Source organism: Ambystoma mexicanum, chromosome 4q, assembly GCF_040938575.1.
Source record: "Ambystoma mexicanum isolate Mex_15411 chromosome 4q, UKY_AmexF1_1, whole genome shotgun sequence".
NCBI lineage: Eukaryota > Metazoa > Chordata > Amphibia > Caudata > Ambystomatidae > Ambystoma > Ambystoma mexicanum.
This window is the reverse complement of record NC_090928.1, coordinates 614,804,007-614,823,948: the sequence shown is the minus strand read 5'-3', so window position 1 is coordinate 614,823,948 and position 19,942 is coordinate 614,804,007.

Sequence of the window (19,942 nt, the reverse complement as noted above, 5' to 3'; positions counted from 1 at the left end):
AGTTTCCCTTTAAAGGGTTGGAAAATAATCATTAAATGCTTCTGGTAATGTCCAAACATTTTCAGGATTTGTTCTGTATTTACTACTAATCTAGTTTGTTTCTTGATCTTATATTATAATGTTCTTATTGAAAATAAATGTAACAAATGTTTGATCAATAATGATTAAATTAATATTACAAAAAATGCTAACCAATTTTTATGTGGAGATTTTTTACTCTGCAGTGAGTTTAATTTTTCCTCCACTGCTCAACTTATTATTGTTCACAATCTTAGATGGTTTTGTACACGTAACATACATTTCTTTGTTACTGTACTAACGTAATGGGCAAAAAGGAAATCTACTTGTATGTATGTATTGGTTGTATGTGTTATTTAGTTCAATGTTGTATTATTTATATCCTTTATAAAGGCGTCTGACTTGTCTCTAAATCAGATTTGTACTTGTTGGGAAGGGTCACTAGTTGACTCCTGAAAGTAAGAGTTTTAATCTATCACTGTTGTAGAATTACAAGTACATGGAAGGTACAGCATTGCAAAATGAAATTCAGTGAAGAAAACTTGAGTTAATGGACAGTTAAGGTGAATAGGATCAGTGCAACAAAAACCCATGACATTCAGTGAAAAAACGTTAGTTGATGCACTATTGAGGTGAAACAATCTGATGCAACAGAACCCTTGAAATTAGGCAACGGAATTGTAGTTGAAGTGAAGTTAATGTGCTGATTTAATCCCAGAAAGTCCTTGAAATGTGGCAGGTGTTGTAAGCTGTGACATCACAAATCGCTGATATCACATATGACATCACTTATAGTATTATGATTGAAATCACTGGTAGAGCAGATCATGTGTGCAAGAAAGAGAGATGCAACGTTTAAAAGGTGTGTTTCAGCATATAAGGGTCAATTCAGCTTGGTTGGAGCTGTCAGATACATCATTTCAGGGGACTGCTGTTGGAGCAGATGCAATGAATGTCATGTTTTCCAAGACGTAATACTGGAAACATATGGGAATGGTATGTCTCTTTTTCAAACAAAGTTACTCTGTATTGATTGCACATTAGCCATGATGAGATACATTAGCACCTTCATCACTCTATTCTAAAAACAGTTCCCTCTGCAAAGAAGACATTTCAGTATTCCAATTATGACTTTAAACCTGTCCACCAGAGAATAGAACATACATAAGCAGGGTCAGTTTCCAAAGTCAACATATCAATGCATGACAGACATTATAACAACTCTAATCGTAGGTGTTAGGTAAAAATGGGTGCTGTCCCACAGGCAACAACAGGAGTTGTCAACGCCAGCGTCGTATTTCTCTGTGATTGATTCACCATTAGCTTTAACAAAATAAGAAAAAAGAAACCCTGTGCGCTACAAACGACATACAACTATTCTCATTCATCTTACCCTTGGGAACTGCTTTCCAGTAACACTGAACTAACCTCTGGGTACATAGATGAAAACGCGTAATCCTTTTCAAATCTTGCAACAGCGATCCTTAACTGGCTTGGAATAGAAATAGAAAAATCTCTTAAAACATCAGAGCGAGACCAAGTCAACCACGACCTGACATATAGACCAATTAGAACTTTTTTGCCTAATCCGACATAGGTGACTGTGTTCTGACTGACCCACCGTGAGCACATAGCTTAATATTAAGTTCTTACAAATATTTTCCAGGGGTAAAAAGAATCAACAAGTTTTTGTGAAGAAATTGTCCTGAAGATGGCCTTTAATTATTAAGCTAAACGACATTAGGGATAGTGTCCAAAATATTTAAGCAGGCCGAAACATGTCGACCATCCAAGACACCCAGAGAAAATAATCGAGGGGTCTTTCTGTTTCTCTTTACAGTTGTGTAATTTGTTTTTGTTGAGTAATTTGTGTGATGTGTTTGCAGTACTGTCAAAATTATTCCCTGTGCTTTCTAAAATGTTGTGACGGCTCACTGTTTTGAGTCCTTTTATCAATGTCAAAACATGATAGAATGATGATGGCAAATTGTGTTATTGTGTTTTTGTGATATCTCTTTCAAAAAACTTTGTAATTATATAATTCGAACCTAATAAATTACGTTTTTTACATATTGTTAGTGTGTACTCTACTACCTCTTTCATGTGGAATATGATCTATTCTGACCACATGTGTTAAATGTATAAACAATGTTCTAGTGGCATAGCAGCGTAAAGAGTGGTAATCAGTCTCAATTTGTGTTTATATTCTTGATGACACCAGTTCCCTCTGAGTACTGATCCCCCATATATAAAACTTACCTGATTAAGGTATAACACTGTGTGAGACTACACAACACTTATCCGCTTAGTATTAGGTAACCCACCTTTTGGTATAGGTCTGTACTACACAAGTTGGTAGTGTGATTGAATGAAATCCGTAAATACAAGTAACCAAGTAACACACTCAAGGTTTCAGACATAAATAATTATTTATTTAATTAACATACATTTTTAAATAAGCATGTGTTGAAACAATGTAAATATACAGTCAGTCACTTTTCAGAATCAAAACAAGTTAGTGGATAATGTTTGGATATGCTTCTTACACAATTCCTACAACCTGAGGTGACTTCAATCACAAGGACAGTGTTGGCATTTATATATATCACTATTATACTTTGCAGATTCTGAGGTTGCTGAAAGGAAAGGTAGGGAAGGAAAATGGTTAGACAGTTTCTCAGTATATGTGAGGACAACTTAACCTTCCAGTGAAATCTAGATAAGCCTTTCCCAGCAGTAACATTATACAACAAGCTTCCACCTATGAGGTACAAACAGTATCAAAGTCAATTGACTAGAAGAATCTTCCGGGAGCCAGGAAAGCCAAAGTCAATGTAGGACACAGTCTATTGATCTGATGAACTTCTTAGATCAAACTCTTGCCCAAAGCTAGAGAGTTTGTTAGAAAAATCACCTGTAGGGTCACCAGCTGCTAAGCATGTGAAAAGAGAGTTGGAATCAATGCTAAAAGGTAAGCCAATGCAATTACCAACTGAGAAGAGTGCGGCTAAAAGGCAATAAGGTAAGTACCCCAAGCCTAAACAGTACCTCTGGTATGAAGAAGAGTGGTCCAGCTGGATTCTGTCTTGCTACGGAGGTGCAGACCCTTGTTCCTGAGCCTCAGTCAGAGGGACAAGAGGGAAGACGTCTGGAGTCTCCTGAGGCGGTACTTGCGGGGTCGTTGGTAGCTATGGGCTCTTTTCGGTTCAGCTGCCCTTCGCGGTTTCAGCACTTAGCAAACAGCACCATTGGAGTTCTTGGACACCAAGGTTGCAGCAAGCTTTGTTCATGGTTTCTTCGTCGGGTGTTTCTCCCAGTGGTCGACTCTGCCTGTAGTCCCAAAACCCTTTCAGCCAATCAGGACTCAGCATTCAGGCATTCCTAGAAACAGATGACAGGGGAGTTGTAGGACCCTCCTTCACATCCTGCCCTTCCAGACACACTGTAGCCAGGGGCGGGCTTCAGGCTCAAAGCCTGCCAAAGGCAAGACAAACAAAGGGCTCACATCTGTCTCAACGCAGAGATTAAACCCTGAGAAAGACCTCACAAACAGAAAATGGCAAAAAAAGAAGACGGGGCCATTTTGACAAAATGGTCACCCACAGGTGCTGTACTGAAGCTGAGCATTCAGCCTGCTGTAGAAAAGCACAATGGTAGGAAAAAGTAAACCACTGACACCAGCCATTTAAAGTAGTGAGGCTATCATACACATTTTCCATGAGAATGTAGTATAAAAGGGCTATTAGGTAACACCCCAGCACTCCACATAGGATGGTGTGTGCTGGACCTACAAAGAGGAAAGCTAAGCAAAGTCAATTTCACTTTACTATTCTTGGGAACTGTAGTTCACACAAGAAAATGTATTTAAGCCTTATGAGAAGTCTAAAGGATTTTTCAGTGACGCTGCACTGAAGGTGCTGTGTGTCACCATTCAAAAAGCAGATGCCTATGGAGTTTGTCAGATTCCAAAAACAGTGAAAACCCAAAAATCCAAATCAGGTAAAAACACGAGAGAGTCAGAAATAGGTCTCACTCACTCCAGTGTTAAAATTAAAAAGTCCTAACTCCTGCAAAAGAGAAATGCGTGTCACAAAGGTTGAAGGAAATTAGCACAGCCATGAGAATTCTCCCTAACACTCGTCACCCCCAGACTAAGGGACAGGATTATTTAATCCTCTCCTAGGTAAATCTCTTATTCCAGTCGGTCATACTTTCTGGAGAGACCATCAGCATTTTGGTGATACACCCTGACCTGTGTTCTATGGTAAAAACAAACCCTTGGAGGCTGATTCACCATCTGAACAATTTTGGATTTTTCCCCTTCTTCTACATTAACCATCTGAAGGGTTGGTGGTCTGTCTGAATAATGAAAGTAGAACCATAAAAGTACTTTGTTTTTTGTATTTATGTATTTATAGTGCACCGGCAGCCTGCAGGCATTGGGGCGCAAACATAAACACGATTAGGACAGAACAATAAAGACGTGACAAGCAGAGCCAGAGATATAAGTCAGACAAAAGTCAGTCAGTTGAAAAGAAGGTTTTTTAAGGCCCTCCTAAAGGATAGCAGGTCAGGGTTAAGTCTGAGAGCAAGGGACAGGTCCTTTCAGAGACTTGATGCTATAGCTGGAAAGGATCTACCTAGACCCCTTGTGCATTTCATTATGGGACCCTTAATCAACCCTAAAACTGAAGAATGAAGGGATCTGTTGGGCTGATATGGAGGGGCCAATGATTTGAGAGAATCAGGAATGGAACCAAAGAGGCTGCAGTGAACCAAGGAGTCCACTTTAAATCTGTTCCTTGATAGATAACCAGTGCAAGCTCCTCCTGTGATCTGAGATGTGACATGTTCTGTGAGTGTTTGTCACAATTCAGACCACATCGTTCTGGATTACCTGGCTTCTCTAAAGATTAGAGGAGGAAGCAACAATGAGAAGGGAGTTGCAGTAGTCTAGTTGAGTCAAGATGGTAGCTCTTGCGATTGTAGCGCAATTACTCTCGGATATGTAGGAGTGGATGTTTTAAGGAGGCGCAGGTGATAATTGCATGTATGTTTCACATATGCAGTGTGGGCATCTGCATTTAGAAACACTTCCAATTGAACCCCTGAGGTTTTGACTTTCTGTTGGATCTTAATGTTGTTGTCTTTTAGGGAGAAGCTGCTGTAGTCTGTTCTCAGTTTGTCCCTAGCCTGTTTGGAACCAAAGATCGTAAACTCCATTTTAGTTCCATTCAGGCTCAACCAGTTCTCAGACATCCAACTATCAATGTGATGATTGTAAATGTTGGATCGAGATGTGCCATCTGTGGCATATTTCCCAGTGAGTTCCAGAGCGATCTGGGTGTCGTTGGCGTAAACAAGGAGTGTGGCCTAAACTTCTTCAGGAACCACACAATGGCAAAACATTCACGTTCTATATTTGCCCACCTTGTCTCATGGTCCTTCAGTTTTCTGCTGATAAAGCAGATAGGGTGTTCCCTGCCTTTCTCATCCAGTTGGCTAGAAACTGCACCTATTCCTGTATTAGAAGCATCTGTCTGTACAATGAAGGATTGGCTATAATCAGGATCTCTGAAGACTGGTGCTTGACAAAGGGCTTTCTTTAGTCCTTCAAACGCCTTAGTTCACTTCTCATTCCACCTGACCTTCTTGGGGAATTTGGGTGAGTAGATCACATTTAAGGGAGAGGCTATGGTCCCATAGTTCTCTATGAAGTTCCTGTAATACCCAGTGAGACCTAGGAAGCCTCTTACTTGAGTCTGAGTAGAAGGGGTGGCCTAGTCATGTACATCTTGTACTTTGCTGGGTAATGGCCTAATGTCACCCCCTCCTACCTCAGGCCCAAGGTAGACCACTTTAAACTGACCAATTTGACATTTACTAGCCTTTATGGTCAGATGGGCCTGTTCCAGAGCCTGCAACACATTGCCTAGGTGGTGAAGACGTTTTTCCCAAGTGGCGCTGAACTCTGCAATGTCAATCAAGTATGCCATGCAGAAGTCCTCTAACCCATTCAGAACTTTATTCACCATCCTCTGAAATGTAGCAGGTGCATTCTTAAGTCCAAAAGGCATGACCTTAAACTGGTATAAGCCTCCGGCGGGGGGGGGGGGGATGCAGTGTTCTGCTTGGCATGGTCTGTCAGAGCTATTTGCCAATAGCATGAGTTCAGGACAAATGTACTGAAGAACATGGCTGAACTAAGTTTGTCCACCAGTTCATCTGTCCTGGGTAAAGGATGGGCATCAGTTGTGGTGACTGCATTAAGAGCCCTATAGAGATAAGAATCTCATCTCTTTGGTTCCAGCCTTTGGTACAATTACAATTGGACTAGCCAATGGACGTGTAGATGGCTCAATAACCCCAAGGTCAAGCATCTTCTTGACTCCTCCTTTATATGAGTTCTGACATGATCTGACATTCTGTAACCTCTGCTTCTGATGGGGAAACTTCCAGCAGTGAGAATATCATGCTGGCCCCAAGGGGTCAAGCCTGGTGTCAGTGAAAACAGGGAGGCAAACTGATTGAACAGAGACTTGCACTCCTCCTGTTGTTGCAGAGTCAAATCTGAAGAGAGTTTTACTCCTTCAATTGTCTCATCTGAAGGTTGTCCCCTGAGGAGATCAGGAAGAGGCTCTCTCTCCTCCTCCTCTTGATGAGAGGCTAATAGCAAATCTCCTAGTTCTGGTCTGGAAACATAGGCCTTCAGACGGTTAGTGTGATAGAGCCTAGGGGCCTCTTGGGATTGCCCAAGTCCACTAAATAGTTGACCTCTCCAGGCTTGCCTGCAACCTTGAAGGGTCTAACCTACTTGTCCTGTAAGGCCCTCTGCCTTGTAGGTACCATAACCAATACAAGCTGGTCGGGTGTAAACTCCACCATGTTGGCCTTCTGGTCATGACAATGCTTGACCAGAGCCTGACCTGCTTTTAGGTTTTATGAAGCGTCTATCATCATCAGTGCTATCCTCTTCCTGAGGCCCAGCACATAAGCAGTGACTCACACTGGCTCTAGGGAAGGGGCATCCATCATCCCTTCCTTGATCAGGGCCAAAGTGCCTTTGACTGGATGACCATAAAGAAGTTCAAAGGGGTTGAAACCAACCCCTGCTTGAGGGACTGCTCTATAACCAAAGATAAGGGATGGCAGTAGAAGGTCCCAATTTCTTCCGAGGGGTTCCTCTACAGCACCTATCATGCTCTTCATAGTATGGTTAAACCTCTCAACCGACCCTTTAGTTCGGGGATGGTAGGCTGTTGAGAATGTGTAAATCACTCCACAGTTTTCCCATATGGTCTGCATCTAGTGGGACATACAGTTTGATTCCCTGTCAGAGATTACTTCCTTAGGAAACTCAATCCTGGTAAAAAATACCAAGGAGGGCCTTAGCCACTGCCTGAGCAGTAACAGTTCTTATAGGTATGGCCTCAGGATACCTGGTAGCATGGTCTACCAAAGCCAATATAGACCAGTTGCCTGAGGAAGTTGGAGGGTATAGGGGACCAACAATGTCAATCCCCATCCTCTTAAAGAGACTCCCACCAAAGAGAGGGGTGATAAAGGTGCCACATTCTTATGTCCACTCTTGCCAGAAGTCTGACAAGTGTGGCAGCTCCTACAGAATGCATCTATATCAGCCCACATATTGGGCCAGTAGAGCCAGTAGAAGTACAGAGATAGCCTCTCTTTGGTCCTCTTGAAACTCAAGTGACCAGACAAAGGGATCTCATGTGCCAACTGTAGGGACATTTGTCTCACCTCTTGGGGCACTACCAGTCTCCCGTAGTCCCCTGGAATAGATCCAGTAGGTTCACTGTAGAGGAGGCCATCCTCCCAGTAAAGTCTATGCTTTTCTGGCTTTTGCCCTTCCAGCTGGGAAGCTGTCTTTCAAGAGGGACACTCTCTTTGTCCTCTGCTGAAGTCTGCCCTAGAGGGTCCACCTTCTGTATAGTAAAGTCTGCAAATCAGGATTGTCTCTAGAATCTAGATCTCTAATGCAAGGAAGGTTTTCTTCCAACTCTGTGTCACTAGTAGTTGATTCCACAGAATTTGGTTGGTCCTCCAACACACCATCAGCTGGGGAAGGAATCACGGGAGTGACCTGGACAGTGCTCTATGGCATTTTCTTATCCTATGAACAGGTTTAGGTTTCAAGCCTTTCTTTTTCCCAGAGATCTTGGATTTCTCCTTAGTCTCTTTTCTTTTCTTGGACGTTGAAGGGTGGCCTTCCTTTGAACTGAGGGTATTGTAAATCTCCTTAACCTCAAACTGAGAGTCTCTCAAGGTTGCCTCTCTGGCCAATCTTGTTTGCTCCTGCTTCTTTTTGCTGGGAGGCCTGGGGGTACTAGCCACTACTCCAATAGCCTTGAAGTCATTCCCCAACATGACTCTCCCTGGCACTTCATTCTGTACACTAACAGGGATCCTAACAGTCATGTTATTGCACTGGATGAGAGCTGGCAGAATAGGGACCATTTGGATAGGGCCTCCTGCAAGCTTAGTGGGACATTTGGTTGCTTTAGCTACATCCTCAGAATATTTTTTTTTATTGATTTAGCTGATTACTCAACTTTTCAATTTATATAAAACAGTATTCAAGTTACAATGAATACAAATACAGACAGATGAAATTCAAATACAGAGCAAGGAACTAAAGTCAATATACAGAAATTACTTGTTTACATTAAATCAAACATCAACATCACGTTTCTCAATTATCTCATGAAATTTGCTGACAATATCTAAGCCTCCAATTTAAGGGCATGAAGAAAACCAACTGCGGCTATATGAATGCCCATAGATCGTGTACACAAAATTAAAGACCATCGCCGTTCAGGATGTGTATTCGCTATTTCATGTATATGGTTAACAAAATATATATTTCTCATTTGAGACAATTTGATGCAATGTAAAAACAAATGTTCCAAAGTTTCTTTAACAGTTGAATCACAGCAGAATCTACAATAGTTGTCTTCTTGGTAAATTTGTTTTCTCTGTGCGAGAATATCACGGGTTGGCCATAAGTTCAAACGCAAACGTAAAATTGCAGATCGTATATTTGGGTTCGGAGCTTTACAAAGATACACTTCAGGGGTTCCCATTTTTTTGTCACTAAAGAGTTTTGAATCAAAATGTTTGTACGAGAGACAGATAGTCCGAGTGTCAATCCAGTCTTGTCTAAAGATTTTTGTTTTGGCAAGATCTGGGTTGCACACCAAGTTGTCTATAGTGACATAATCTCTGGCCATAATCTGCATTACATAGTTAGACCATTCTTTGACAAAGAGATGCATAGAGCTAAGAATATAACTTGCTAATATCGATAGCAGCGTGTCTGACTGATCATATACCAAACATTTACGGAATACGGCGCATAGTTGCCATTGGTATTTTGCATGGAGGGAGGTGAGACCCAACTCGTATCTTAACCAGGCCCACTGGGTGCTTTGTGGTACTCAAAAGATTTGACGCCAATATTTTGCTTCTAACTTGTCAAAATATTGATTTTTGATGGGCTTGTCTGATTCGAGCCCATATAAAAGAGTCAAAGTCACTTTTTGTCGCCAATATAAGATGGCTGCAGAGATGGAAAATTTGCCGAATTTGTGCAAAATGAGCCTGGTTTGAGATATAGCCGGAATTATTTTATCAGAGACTATGCTTAATTGAGTTGTAGTGCGTGCTGTAGCATCAAAAGTCACACCCAGGTAAATGTAATTTGGCACAACCTCTAAATTTACATTTTTGATTTGCCACTTCATTTTACTGTATCGAGTGACCTTTGGTATATACAAGACAATTTGAGATTTATTCAAGTTTATCTGCAAATCATTGTCTTCAAAATACAGTGTAACAGTTGAGAGTAATTTTTACAGCCCACTGGGCGATTTTGAAATAAGCACAAGATCATCCACATACCGGAGTGCCTTTATGGCGACATTGTTCAACTTTGGGGAGTCCGAGGAGAGATCTTGTAATACTATTTTTATAGTCTGAATAAAAAAATTAAACAGTGCTGAGGCCCAAATACAGCCTTGTTTCAGGCCTTTTGTAGTTTTGATAGAGGTGGAGAGAAGGCCCATGATGGATAGTCTGATCTTGACAGATGTCTCAGAATGTAATGCATAGATGATGTCGATCAGATGACTAGGGCAATTTGCTTCTTTCAATTTTGTGATTAGCTTGACTCTTGAAACCGAGTCAAAGGCTGCTTTAAGGTCAATGAAAGCAAAGTAGATTGGTGTTTTGTTGCAATGTGCCTGTTGTTTATTTGCATTGATGGTCAGAAGATTTATCGCTGTACCCATTCCTGGTATGAATCCTGTTTGATTAGGATCACGTTGGTGATTTGTATTCATCCATTGATTGAGATCTCTCAATACTAAGCGCAAAAAGAGTTTTCCTGGAGTGTCAAGAAGAGCTATGGGTCAATAATGTGAAGGATCTGCTCGATTCCCTTTTTTGAAGATGGGAACAATTAGTGACATGCGCCACGATTTTGGTATGGATTGTGTCCGTAGGATATATGAAAAGATATTATGAAGAATAAACGACCATTGTTTCGGATGTTCCTTCATCATGAAGTTGGTTAAGCCATGAGGCCCCGCAGCACGCGATGATGAAGATTTGCTGATCAGTTCTTCAATCATTTCTTGGGTACATTCCATCTGCCATGGTGAAGACGATTGTCTAATGTATCGATAGTCTTCAAATTGATCTTCTTGGTATAACATGGAGAAATGTTTGGTCCATTGATCTTCTGTAACTCCATTCAGTTGGGTGTCTAGTTGTTTGTGGCCTGTCACTTCGTTTAGCATAGACCAAAGCTGTGTAGTATTCTCATTATGGGCTAATTTTAGGAAATGTTCTCCATCACGTTGGAACATGATGCTCTTATGCGCTCTTTTCCAATTTTTATATTTACACTTCATACTAGTCTTGGCCTGTTGTCTTTCTTTTATTGGTAATTTGGAGATAGTTCTTAGGGCTCGCCTATAAGTTGTCTTCTCTTGCTGAAGTTGATGATCAAACACATGTTTATGTTTCTTATGATTGACATTTTGGATGTCTTGAACCTGTTTAAACATCAGCAGGGTATCCGAATAAGAGTCAACAGGAGATTGCAACTCCTGGGTTTGGAGAATATGATTTAGTACCCTCAGTTTGTCATGGGTCCATCTGAATCTTGTTCTCGAGTTGTTATTGATTAGATTTGGTGTCATCCATTGTTGTGGTTGTACACTGATGTCATTTTGCCAAGGCCAAGTAAGGATCAAGATGTTATGATCACTTAATGTCCGATTTTGGATTTCAAATTTTGTCACCTTCATGAACAGGTCTTTAGTCACAAAGGTATAATCAATGATACTTGTGGAAGCGCCTCTTTGCCAGGTTGGATTCGGTGGTATATCTCCCGGTAATGAACCGTTGGCCATGTGGAAGTTCCATTCATTCATAAAGCCTAGACCTCTAATAGTATCTTCGCATCTAAGCTTGAAATTGGAGGTCATATTCTTTAAATTGAAATCTCCTGTGATAATGGTGGCAGTTATTGTTGCTGTTTTGGCTACTATTTCTAAGAGCGATGATAAATCTCTCTAAAAGATTGTCAGTGCTGGCTGCAGGGTTTCTGTATAGATTAATTAGGGCTATATTCATGTTGTCTTTAGAAATGTTTACCAACTAAATTAATTGATTGGGTGTTTCCCATTCATTGACAGTGAAGCCTCTGCTAGATTTCGCTGCAACTAATAATCCTGCCATTGGACAGCCTTTAGTTGATTTAATTGCAGGAAGAAAGGCTAAAGAATTGTCATCCCAGATAGGTTTATTCAACATCCATGTCTCTTGTAGAGCCACGATTTCATAGTCATTGAGGCCAATAGTTAGATTCGTCTCCAGATGATTGTGACCTTGGGAGTTCCAGGAAGCTAAAGACACTTCACATTTTAATGGGGTTGGTGATGGTTATGATTTTAACGGTATAGTGCAAAAGGCACAACCACATTCCAGTTCCAGTTGTGGTTTTCTAAGCAGTTCTTCAGATGGATTTTCAGCATTTATAGATCTCTCATTGTTTCTTTCGGGATCTTGGGCCAGTAAAAACCCCATCTCAAATAACACCATTTTTGCTCGCCATAAGGTGTTTAAAACCAGGCCAGAGCGGATCCATAGTTGCACTATAGAACGATTTGTGTCACACAGGAATTCCACCTGATCGATGTCAGCAGAGGAGATGTCTTCTAGTTCTTGAAGTTTGTTGAAGATGTTCAAGATGCTGGATCTGCGAAGATCATATTTCTCGTATGCATCATTTCTGCATTTAAGTGTTAATGTATGAAATTGCTTAATTTTATTTGTTTTAGTGTCTTGTTTTGTTTGTGTTCTATTTGAATCTCTTGGAAATTGATCAGATCTCAGCTTTGTGCCCGTTTCTTCCTGTCGCTGATGATTCTGATTAGGCAAGTGGGTCTTGTTTGTTTTCGTCTGGAACAGGTCTGATGGGTCATAAATATCATGTGATGAATCACAATGTCTATCTCTTTCAGCAATCATTGGCACCGCAGTTATCTTCATAGGGGGTGCAGTGTTACAGTTCTTTAAACTGGATTGTAGGTATTCATCCATAGCTGTTTTAATCTGTACAGTTTGTTCAAGCATATATTGTTGCGCTGTTAGTTCTTTGTTGGGTACTTGCAAAGTAGGCATTTGAGATAATACAGATGCATTTGTGGGAAGCCTTTTAGTTGAATTGTCCTTATGCACATTATTGGATTGTTCTGCCAGTGCTAGTAGAGCATTCAACGGTGAGTGGATTGGGGGAGTAGTAGTAGACAGAATTTGCTGGGATTGCTTTTGATTCTGTTGAATTTCTGCTGCAGAGATTGTGAGACGTTCCGTATCACATGTCGATGGCAGTTGGCTTTTAACCGCCTGGTCAGGAGGCATTGAAGTATATGATCGCGAGATCGGCGGTGCCTGCGTTAAATCGATCATAATATTTCGTTGTTTGATCTTCGTAATTGCCTTTTTCATTTTTTTACTGTTCAGATATGGCTTTGTAACTAGTAACTTCGTACGATTGTTTGGTTGAGGCTGTTTGGTGAAAACCTCATACGGGGCCACCAGAGCAGGTCGTTCAGTTGTAGGTGGCGAACAATCTGCACTAACCCATGAAGAATTTGCATCTTCCGCAGTTGGTTCATCGCTTTCAATGGGTTGCATGATTTGCTTGAATATTGGAACAGCAGTAGATACTGCTTCCATGGAAGTCACGAGATGTATTGAATTTCCATTGTTTTGCTTGAGGTTAGTCATAGCATTAATTGCGTGCATTGGATGAGCATTAGAATCCATCCATGCTATGATTTTATCAATTCGTCTTGACTGCTGATTAAGTTTAGAGTCAAGAGATTCGAACATTTTATGTAAACTATTAATGGTAGAATTAACCGCAGTAAGGGTGATTTGCAAAAGATTGTCTGTTACTGATTTAGTAATTTTATCTGTGATTGCAGGCTGTCGTCTCAGGGTAGGTTGAATATACGATACCGCGAGGGAAATGCTCGAGTCCATGGAACACGGCGCTCAATAATCAGGCGAGTTAGAATTCAATGAAGAGTTGATGTTGGTTATACTGACGTGTGTGAGTTTGTTTGCAAACACCTCGTCATCTTCAGGAATCTCTTCAATCTGTGGCATCTGTTCTTTTTGTTGGTTTCTCAAAATCGGGGATGATCCAGTTTGTAGTAAAGTATTATCTGAGATAACTTGTGTCGGTTCTTGAATATTATGCACTGTCAAAGCTGTGTTGGCATCAACTACATCAGTCGTTGGTGGAGCCAGCTTATCTGTGGGTGGCCTCTGTGCTGATTTCAAAATCACATGTTGAGCATCTTGTTCCATAGGAAGCAAAGGAGTTTCAACACATTGTTCAATTTGACTCAACTGTGGAGGTGGAGACATTAACCGCTGCTCGATTTGTTTGGCTGGAGCGCAAAAAGCACGAATGTCTTGACTGGATTGCGGTTGCGGTGTTCTAGCAACCGGAGTAAGAATTATGGATTTCTGAGAAGCCACACGTTTTTTCTTTGGAGGTGCTAAGCTCGCTTTAACCGAGGGGGACTTTCTCGCCGGTGTAAGTGGAAGACCGCACATATCAGGCATATTGGATTTTAAAGTGTATTAACACATACAAGTTTAGCTCAATGCAAATAATGATAATGACTGGATAATGACTGGATAATTAATGACCAGACAGTGGGATCAAAGAGACCCAGTCTCCACAGTCTCCCACTAGAGGCGCCCGGAAACCAGGCAGACAACACACAGGACACAGCACACCGTGCGAGGCACTCAACCCCTACGGATCCAGTGCTAATGATTTTGACGCTCCTGATCAGCAAGGGCCAGTGGGTTAGTGAGGTCAGTGGGTCAGCCTCTAACCACACTTACAGACTTGCTGACTTGCTGACCCACTCACTCACTTGCTCTCTGAATTCCCTCTGGGGCTTTCCAAGCTCGCCAGACCAACAACAGGTGCTCTGAATCACTCGTGGGACGTTCGTGAGAATTGCCGCTTTTAAGCCGCCTCGGGTCACGCAAAAACAATGCCGCCTCTGGGTCCCAATCCAAGCTCAACGATGGGTTGACCACTGCCTGAGCACCCAGAACGCAGACCGCAGACCAGATCGCACACTACGAAGCGGAAACGCTCGCCAGGGACGGACTCTCTCTCTCTCTCTCTCGCTGAGCTTCCCATTAGAGGAAGGAACCTTTGACCACGTCACTGACACTGTCAAGCTGTACTGAAAGCCGCACAGAAAGTAAAGCACAGATTCAGCCGCTTCCGACAATGCAATGAGCCTCCTCAGAATTTGAAAAAAACATTCATCAACCACTGTAATGCTTGCCCCAGTGTCTCTTGTGGCAGGAGTCTCCTGGCTATTTAAAAGAACACTGTCCTTATAATATTATTTGGTGTTATCTGGAATGGTGTTATAAACATCCATATTCTGTTGTTCCCACAGACCCAGGGACACTAAATGTACACTGGCTTGAACTCCAATGGGGCCAGTAGTTGAAAGTGTGCACTTGTCATTTGTACCTATCCCTCAGGGATGAAGGCTAAGGAGAAAGTGTGGCCCCCTAAAGGTTTAAGTTTACATATGGGATCCCCTTTCATTTCTGCATTCCTCTTTCTCTTAGTTTCATCTATTGATGTTTGTTTTCAGATTGCCCATCTTGAACTCCAACTCTAACCTTAGTCTCTCAAGTTAAATATATTTGGGGCTTAGATTTGGACATTGTGGGGTCACAATAGGTAGTGACTGAGGTACAGGGACAGTTTGTGGAAGAGGGAATCTCCCTTCTGAAGACTCCTCTCCCTCCTCTGACTCTTCTTGCTGATTGGAGGTTAACTCTAAACTAGCATCCTCATCATTATCTTCCACATTATTTTGGTTAGTCAGTGTTACAGGACTACTACCCACGCTTTGGTGATTTAACAACCTTACAATCAATTCACATGTTTTCCTTTTAGACTCTGACTCCTAGTTTTACATATATCTTTCAGTTGTTCTACTGTCAGGCACGTCAGGGCTGACTCATAAAAGTTATACATATTTGGCTTGCTACAGTTGCTTATATCTTTGGTGGAGCTTAGCCTTGTGGCTGGTTTAGTTGGGCACAAGTACAACAAATAGTCCATGTAACCACTCTACGCCAATCCCACCGCCCGCGACCATGTTAGGTAAGAATTGGTGCAGTCATACTGTATAAGACTACACAACACTTATCTGCTTGGTATTAGGTAACCCACATTTTAGTATAGGTCTGTACTGCACACGTTGGTAGAGTGACTGAGCAGCCAGGCCTATCTCAATTGGGGTACATGTGACGTTCAGAGCAGTACCAATGAAATCTGTAAATACAAGTAACCAAGTAACACACTCAAGGTTTCAGTTATAAGTAGTTATTTATTTAATTAACATCAATGTTTAAATAAGCATTCTTTAAAAATGCAATTCATTGTAACAATGTAAATATACTTTAAAATCACTTTTCAGAATCAAAACAAGTTAATGGAAAATCTTTTGATATGCTTCTTACACAATTCCTATACCCTGAGGTGTGGGGTGCATTTAAAGGCCCCAAACAGAAGTCCCTGTCACATGAATGGCAGGCAGTTTAAACACTGAAACAAAAACGGCCTGGACTTTGTTGCTGGTTTTCAAGTAAAATTAAAGAGCCATGTGGAAAGGGGCCTTCCTGTCATTACCAATGGATAAGCAGAATTTAATTTACAAATGAAAGAGGAAACAGAAGTCCCTGTCACATGGAAAACAGGATTTTTAAACACTGAAAACAAAAACCGCCTGCAAATAAAAACGGTTTAAAAAGTAAAAGTGAAAAAAATATCACTGCTCACAGAAAAATGTCAGGAAAATAAAACATGATGTGCGGTTTGACAAAGAACAATGTGTTTTATGTTTCACCCACAAATCTCCAGTGACATTTGAAGAGCCACTTTGTCTTCATGAAAAAAATGTCAGCCCAAGGCAGACCCTTTTGCTGGCTGTGGACAAAACTTCACAAGAAAAACTCCCACCTGGATGTCACATCTCCCATTTAAAGACCAACCGCAATACAAAAAGTCCTGCTAAAGGCATCGAAATTCAGTGTTCTCCAGACCTGCTGGCTCTTAAAGCAAAAGTTGCGCTTGGCTGGAGCATGGGACACCCATTTCAAAGAGCAAGCTTCCAACACAAAGCAGATTGATTAAAAAAAACTGTGGGCACAGGCTGACCTAGTGAAAACAAATGGCAGGAAGCAGGAGCAGGACCATTTGTCCCACATGAAGATTCACACTGTATGTAAAAGGACTTATCATTTAGGCTTTTTTCTCAGCCATCATAAGATGGATGGATTTCGTCTGTGTATCATTGTTTATGTAATTTCCAGGCGATTTTGGGGATTTAAAATTCATCTTCCTGTGACTCTGCACTGTAATGGCCAGTTAAACTAGGTTCCTGGCTGATCTGAACATGTTCCAAATGTGAGAATTGGTAGGTGGGTGGAAAATTAAATTAGGGATATGCCTCACAACGTACATATTCATAGCTGTTGTGCTTTTAATGGAAATGGCAGAAAGGTGCCACATGGCTGTGATAAATGATACAGATTTGGTGGTTGGATTATCGAATTCCCCATGATTAGCTGAAACAGAAAATATGTTTAGTCTGGCAGTTGCTAGTAAAATTATGAAGTTGTGATACATAATCGGTTTTCTATTAAAAAGTTGAAAGGAGAAAAAAGGATGATGACAAATGGGAATTGGCATATGTTGCTCCAGACCCCTATCTCAATCCTAACTTGGAGGCTGGGTTTGAGGAGAGAGAGAAGGTTAACTGTCCCATCCTAGTGGCAGGGAATATTGCAGGGTACTTCCCCAAGATTGTAGGATTGGTGGTGTCATTGCTGCTATAAAAGGGGGACTGCACTTGGACAGAGGGAGAAAAAAGGAGAAAGGCAGGAGGACAGATAGAAGATACAGACCACCAGGAAGGCCTGCTGGAATTTACCATCTGACAGCTCTAAGGAGACACAAGAGGAGATTGCTGATAGTGAATCTGGGTAGAGCTGTCTATCTCTAGGAAGGCCTCAAAGCTGACTGAGTCCAATGGTGTAGATCGGGAGGCCATTTTTCAGAGTGAAATGACTGGACCCCTGTCCTATCTTTCCTGAGATGCAGATGGCTTTCCTGAACCTTCAGCATAGGCTTGCTATGTAAGTAGAACTGAGCTCTGGCATATCAAAAGCTGGGGGAGTCTGCTTTCCTTGAATCCGTTCCCTTTATAGTGTGTGTTGCAGGGGGGACGGGGTGGGAACTGTGTAGATCCTTAGTCTATTTAATAAAAAATATTAATTAATTTATTCCCCATTTGGCAGAACACTATGGGGTGAATTCTGCTAAAATTCGAAATTAACAAAGCTCACTTCACAGTGTGTGCTGAAAACTATAGCCTATAAATTAATTGGGTAATCTTTATTGTCCAGCTGACCCTGACTTCATTAAGGAAAGGGGGTGTCTTTGTACTTAAATCAGTCCAACCTTTTTATCTAGCGTCCCCAACACAGGCCTTTCAGTAAGGGGGGGTCTGAAATCCAAAATTCCCCAAATCATTCAAATTTTTCTTTCTGACTTCCCAACATAGACCAAAGCAAGTGTGGTCTGAAAAACAAACCACTAAATCACTCTGTGTTTATTTTAATCCAAAAGTGTGGGCGAAATTATAATTGCCATATGTATTTTTCCCAATCTTGAAATCCTACTGCTACCCTTTTAAGCCTGCAAAAAAATCAAAATCGCACAACATTAAATAAGTGCCTTTGTTATTGATCAGTATAATTATTTTGTGAGGTGAAATTTGTAGTAAGTTAAGAATTGTGACTGTGTTCTTTTTAACTCACTTTTGTGATTTATTTATGCTGAGAGAAGTTGATTGTGTTGTGCAACGGATAAAGTGGAGTTTAACAATTTTGTGCTAATTCCTATTACTTTTAATTTAAATAAATATCAATATATTTCCTGTACACCGGCCTGGTTCTTGGCTCATTGTTAGCTCAGGGGAGAGGTATCCCAGGGGGGTGATATGTGTCTGAGATAGGGCTAAAAAAAAAGAATCTGTTAAACAGTTTATTGCATAACCACATTAGTGGGGAGGGAAGAAACTTCCTGTGTTGAGGGTGGCTTCTCAATAAACTGTAAAAAATTAGGAATTCGGGTTTTAGCTTCCTATTCCTGACCCATGACAAGTACATTGTGACAGTCTATTCATTTTGATGCAATTGCATTAAGGTGGATCGAAAGTCATCTTTGTTTTGTTTAAGTGCCGCTAGGACTCCACTCCTGAGTTCCAGGGAGGTGTATAGGTAAACAATTTAAAGTGTGTAAGAATTCATTTGAGTGAGGAAATCAAGCAGGAGAACAGGTTGATTTTGCCCATTCATAAAGAAAGTTGTCTTAAAGTGCAAAAAGCCAATTGTGAAAATGACTACTGTACAAATTGGGGAAGCGAGAGATCATCTCCTAATTAAATAATTTCTCAAAGGAGAATGGGTTGAAGACGATGCAGGAAACTGGCAAACCAGAACTAACCGGGAGGTTACCTCAGTAAGCAATGATATTTGACTTGAAGCCGGAATATTGCACAAAGCACTTGAAGCATTTTATATGACCACAAGTGTTTGGATGAACAGATACAAATGGCTCAGCTATCTGCTCAGTTATATTTTCATTTGCTCTTAGTAGAAGAACATTGGAAAAATAGTGAGGCTAGTAGGATGAATCAGGCTGGAGACCTTTCATAGGCCCAAGATTATTTTCAATAACTCAAAGATGAGCTGAAAACACCACAACAAGAGAGTACAGAGCGTTTTTTGCACTGAACAATTAAAAAAAATGAGTGTGTAGAAAATCTGAAGACAATGGAACACAAGCTAAATGACCAGTCTGCTCTTAATAAAGCCTTTTTGGGGGATATTATTGCATTCCAATCAGGTTGATTCCCAAAATGACTTCAATCAGATACATCAGTAGGTAAGTACTCTGAAACAACAGAGGACGTGGCTGGCTCAGGAAAAAGACCTCTTGAATAAGGATAAGAGTGTCCTATTACAGAGGACAAATCAGTTGGAAACAGTCAGATTCTCAGGAACGGACCAGAATTAGAGAAGAGAGGAATGAGTTAGTAGAGCGAGTGAGGCAAATAGAAGCTGAACTACTAGAGGCAACAAAATGTAGGGATGAACAAGAGAAAGAGATTAGTCTCCTGAAGGAAAAGCGCCTTGAATATGCACACAGCTTACAAGGCGAAGGAGAATGAATCACTTCAGCAGAAGGTGCAGCAAAGAAAGGATC